Source organism: Aythya ferina (genome assembly GCF_964211825.1).
Source record: "Aythya ferina genome assembly, chromosome: 3".
Lineage (NCBI taxonomy): Eukaryota > Metazoa > Chordata > Aves > Anseriformes > Anatidae > Aythya > Aythya ferina.
This window is the reverse complement of record NC_140298.1, coordinates 35,964,158-35,969,580: the sequence shown is the minus strand read 5'-3', so window position 1 is coordinate 35,969,580 and position 5,423 is coordinate 35,964,158. Positions and strand designations below refer to the sequence as shown.

General features: G+C 47.4%; 1 long non-coding RNA gene across 1 annotated transcript; it reads right to left on the bottom strand.

The window, feature by feature from the left end:
* Positions 1 to 1,005: 1,005 nt before the first annotated feature.
* Positions 1,006 to 2,361, bottom strand: LOC311434853. The gene is made up of 2 exons (XR_014691772.1): positions 1,771 to 2,361; positions 1,006 to 1,713 (listed from the first exon to the last, which is right to left on the bottom strand). It is a non-coding gene; the product is annotated as an uncharacterized lncRNA (long non-coding RNA).
* Positions 2,362 to 5,423: the final 3,062 nt, after the last annotated feature.

The following is a 5,423-nucleotide window of genomic DNA, read 5'->3' as shown; positions in this document are numbered from 1 at the left end:
AGGGCAGCTAGCAGACTACAATGGGATGCCTGAGTATAGGTCCAGTTTGTCACGTAAAGGAAGTATGTGTGGAAATAGGAACAGCTGCAGGGAAAAAAGGATGGGAGAATCATGAATTTAACTGGTGAGAAGAGACTTAGCAGGAAGGTATTTTCTAGCTTAGCAAAATGAATGCTGAGAGAGGACATGGTTGCTCTCAAGAAACACATCAGTAATTGAACACTAGACAGTAAGGATCTGGACTTGTTAACACATGATAGATAGAAGTGTTTTTTTGTTTTTTGTTTTTCTTTTCAGTGCTTATAGTTTTCTCATGAGCCTGTGAACAATGTACTTGCTAGTGCTAGATGTAAGAACAAGCCATTTTCCTGGGGGACTGAAAATCCTAGTTGAGTCATGTTTAAAGATTAAGCGACACAAGATGGCTTTGCTATGAAATCAGCTGTAAGATCTAGCTGTTGCTTTTGGCTCTGCTAATAAGCCAGGCATGAGATCTGTTTTCGGAGCTGTCAGAGAAGTCTCATAAACTGCCAAAATGAGAAGTAGATTATGGTCTACTCAACAAGCACCTTAGGTACTTATGCAGAAGTGAGTTTCAGTGCATCTCTCCTAATGTGTGAAGTGCAAGCAGTACAAACTCTATATAGCACACAGACGTGCTTTGGCAATCCTTAACACTGGAAACGGGAAAACTAGGGCATGGAACTTTCTTTCTGAGAAAATTCCTCAGTTTCTTATGCAGCTTTCCTCCCCACAGTGTTACATATTTACTTGCTCACACATTCACCCAGCCCTTCAGGAACAGTAGAACTGATCTTCCTGAGGACGTTTCAGATTCTGTTACCTGCACCCAGGCAAACTTCATGCTCCATTCAGACATTTTCATTTGCTGTTTTTTAGCTCCCTCAGATGCACACTTATCCCAAGTCAGGAATGAAAAAAGCACATAAAATACAAATACCAAACAAACATATGAACAAGCAAACAAACAAGCAAGCAAACAAAAAACAGTTAATAAAAGATTTATAAATTTCAAAATAAGTTACATTTGAAGTTGAGAAAAGTTCATATTTCTGAAGGAGCTCTTCTCCAATGCGTACTCGTACTATAAGCGTTTATGTTCATTTTGTCACCAGACCTCCTTACTTTAACAGGATACTAATTTGCACCTCATTGTATACAGTTCTTGATGATTTATTGTAAATTGCTGCTATATGAGATATGTTTTTTAAATCTCCAGTGATGGAAACGGTGTGGGTGCTCAGTGAAGCAGGTATGTACACGTATCTGGACATTTTAAGATTTGAAAGATGTGTAATATAACACAGCTGGCAGCCCACAGGGCAGATCTCATTCCCAGGGAAACGTTTGGGCATCAGGTGCTAAACAAGTGATTTAATATCTCCTCTGGAGCTTGCTGGTCACAGTGCAGCCAGGTGCTGCACTGTGGCTGATACAGCCACGGAAGTACTGGAGGAGACAGTTCCTTAAATGTCTGAGGTTATACACAGTTGCACTTAATTCAGCATTGTCATTGGCAAGGCATCATGCCTAGGTTCATCTGCATGCACAGTCAAGACTTGCATTTTGAAGAGGATTCTCAAGAGATGGGAGAAGTGATAAGCATCAGTTTTAAACTACTTGCAAGGAAAGCAAACAGAAGATGTTGAACACAGTATTGTCATTACAGACATATGGAAAGAGGCAGAAGACCTAGCTTATAAGGTCCTCAGAGAGCTACTTGAAGATTAGTACTTTGAGAGAGGCTACTGAAAATTTGATAACATTTTACACCCCAGACATTTGAAACAAGGCTGTAGAGTCTATATCAGAACCAGTTATGTGTCTTCTCACTCATAGTTCACAAAACACAAGACAAAGACTATCAATCATGTGATTGCTCAGAGCCAACCACCTATTAGTTTGGCACAATGGATTTTTGTGTTTCTTGCACTAGCTGTTCCTTCACCTCCTCTTCACATACAAGGACACGCGTCTCTTTCACACTCCTTCAGGAGTAAATAAACCAGGAGAGATTAAAGCCATTTTCTTCAGATTAGTAGAATCATAGAATCATAGAATATCCTGAATTGGAAGGGACCCTTAAGGATCATCAAGTCCAACTCTTGACACCGCACAGGTCTACCCAAAAGTTCAGACCATGTGACTAAGTGCACAGTCCAATCTCTTCTTAAATTCAGACAGGCTTGGTGCAGTGACCACTTCCCTGGGGAGCCTGTTCCAGTGTGCAACCACCCTCTCTGTGAAGAACCCCCTCCTGATGTCAAGCCTAAATTTCCCCTGCCTCAGCTTAACCCCGTTCCCGCGGGTTCTGTCACTGGTGTTAATGGAGAAAAGGTCTCCTGCCTCTCGACACCCCTTTACGAGGAAGTTGTAGACTGTGATGAGGTCTCCCCTCAGCCTCCTCTTCTCCAGGCTGAACAGGCCCAGTGACCTCAGCCGTTCCTCGTACGTCTTCCCCTCCAGGCCTTTCACCATCTTCGTAGCCCTCCTCTGGACACTCTCCAACAGTTTCATGTCCTTTTTATACTGTGGTGCCCAGAACTGCACACAGTACTCGAGGTGAGGCCGCACCAGCGCAGAGTAGAGTGGGACAGTCACCTCCCTTGACCTACTAGCGATGCCGTGCTTGATGCACCCCAGGACACGGTTGGCCCTCCTGGCTGCCAGGGCACGCTGCTGGCTCATATTCAACTTGCTGTCTACCACGACCCCCAGATCCCTCTCTTCTAGGCTGCTCTCCAGCGTCTCATCGCCCAGTCTGTACGTGCAGCCAGGGTTTCCCCATCCCAGGTGCAGGACCCGGCACTTGCTCTTATTGAACTTCATGCGGTTGGTGATCGCCCAGCTCTCCAACCTATCCAGATCCCTCTGCAAGGCCTTTACACCCTCATTCGAGTCCACAACTCCTCCAAGTTTGGTGTCATCAGCAAACTTGCTCAAAATACCTTCTATTCCTACATCCAGATCGTTTATAAAAATATTGAAAAGTACCGGCCCTAAAACGGAGCCTTGAGGGACCCCACTGGTGACCGCCCACCAGCCTGACACAGCCCCATTTACCATAACCCTTTGGGCCCTGCCCATTAGCCAATTGCTCACCCATCGTATGATGTTTTTATTTAGCTGTATGGTGGACATTTTGTCCAGTAGAATCCTATGGGAAACCGTGTCAAAAGCCTTGCTAAAGTCCAAAAAAATCACATCAGCTGGTTTCCCTTGGTCCACCATACGGGTGATCTTATCATAAAAGGAAACCAGGTTAGTTAGGCAGGACCTACCCTTCACAAACCCATGCTGGCTGGGACCAATGACTGCTTTGTCCCCCAGGTGCGCCTCAATAAGTTTGAGAACCATCTTCTCCATGATTTTACCAGGCACTGATGTGGGACTGACAGGCCTGTAATTGCTAGGGTCTTCTTTCTGACCCTTCTTGAAAATCGGCACAACATTTGCCAGCTTCCAGTCTACCGGGACCTCTCCAAATTCCCAGGATCGTTGAAAAATAATTGAGAGAGGTTCCGCGATGACGTCCGCCAGCTCTTTCAGCACCCGGGGATGAATCCCATCCGGACCCATGGACTTGTAGGGATCCAGGTGGAGTAGCAAATCCCGCACACGTTCAGGGTCGGTTGGGAGTTTGTCATCCCCACCGTCCCGGTCCTCCAGCTCAGGGCACCCTGGGTCCCGAAGCCCATCATCGGCATTGAAGACAGAGGCAAAGAAGGCGTTAAGCGTCTCTGCTTTGCCTATGTCATTGACTGTGAGGACACCTTCCCTATCAAGGAGCGGCCCTATGTATTCTTTAGTTCTCCTTTTTCCGTTCACATATCTAAAAAAAACCTTTTTATTTTCTCTCACAGACACAGCCAGCTTCAACTCTAGGTGTGCTTTGGCCACACGAACTTTCTCCCTACAAACACGAACAGCATCCCTGTATTCTTTCCATGACACCTGGCCCTCCTTCCAGTAGCGAAACACTCTCTGTTTCCGCCTAATCTCCATTAGAATGTTCCTGGTCAGCCACGCCGGCCTCCTGCCCCACCTGCCTGACTTGTGATATTTAGGAATTGCCTGATCTTGTGCTTCTAGGAGGCATCGCTTAAAGAATGACCAGCACTGGTGGACATCGAGGCCTTCAAGAGCAGTTTCCTAGGGGACCTTGCTGACTAGTTCCCTGAGCAGCCTGAAGTCCGCTTTCCCCATATCTAGGGATGAGGTTTTGGTGGCACTTTTCCTTCTGTCACCGTAAATTTTGAACTCAACCACTTCATGGTCGCTATGACCGAGGCGGCCACCAATCACCACATCTCCCACCAGACCCTCTCTGTTTTCTAGCAACAGGTCTAGGAGGGCACCTTTCCTAGTTGGCTCCGTTAGCACCTGCACCAAGAAGTTATCAGCTAGGTGCTTCATGAACCTCCTGGACTTGCTCGTGTCAGCCGTATGGCACTCCCAGTTAACGTCTGGCAAGTTGAAGTCCCCCATAAGGACAAGAGGAGTTAATCTCGAGGCCTCTCTTAGTTCTGTAAGGAATAATTTATCGGCGCTATCGTCCTGGCCAGGCGGTCTGTAATAGACTCCCACAACGACATCCCCTTTATCCGTTCGTCCCTTGATCCTTACCCAGAGGCTCTCAACTTTGCCATTTCCGACCTGAAGTTCCACACAGTCCAGCCCCTGCTTCACATACATCACCACCCCACCACCTCGCCTACCCTGTCTGTCCCTCCTGAAGAGCCTGTAACCATCTATCGCAACACCCCAGTCACAGGACTCATCCCACCAGGTTTTGCTTATGCCGATGATGTCGTAGTTGCGGGACTGGGCCAGGACTTCTAGCTCATCCATTTTATTCCTCATACTGCGTGCGTTCATGTAGAAGCACTTCAGGTGCTTCTCCTTACACTCAGCACCTTGTGGTTCTGACCGAAGGACCTCACTGGCACACAGCCCCTCTGATTCTAGCGTACCATCCCTTAGGTCTTCACCGGCGTGCCTGGTTTTAGCCCCTTCTTCCTTCGACTCTAGTTTAAAGCCCTATCTATCAGCCCTGCCAACTCCTGACCAAAGATCCTTACCCCTCTCCGAGAGAGGCGCATCCCATCCGGTGCCATCAGGCCCGGTGTAGCATAGACCTTCCCCTGATCAAAGAACCCAAAATTCTGCCGGTCACACCAGTCTCAAAGCCATGAGTTTATGTGAACAGCACGCCTTTCAGCTTCGATCCCCCCTATCGGAAGAACAGAGGCAAACACAACCTGCTCCCCTGATCCTCTAAGTAGTCGCCCCAAATCCCTAAAGTCTCTTTTGATCGCCTTTGGACTTCTCGTTGCTACTTCATCGCTACCAGCCTGAAAGACCAGTAGCAGGTAGTAGTCAGTGGGCCGTACCAGGCGCTT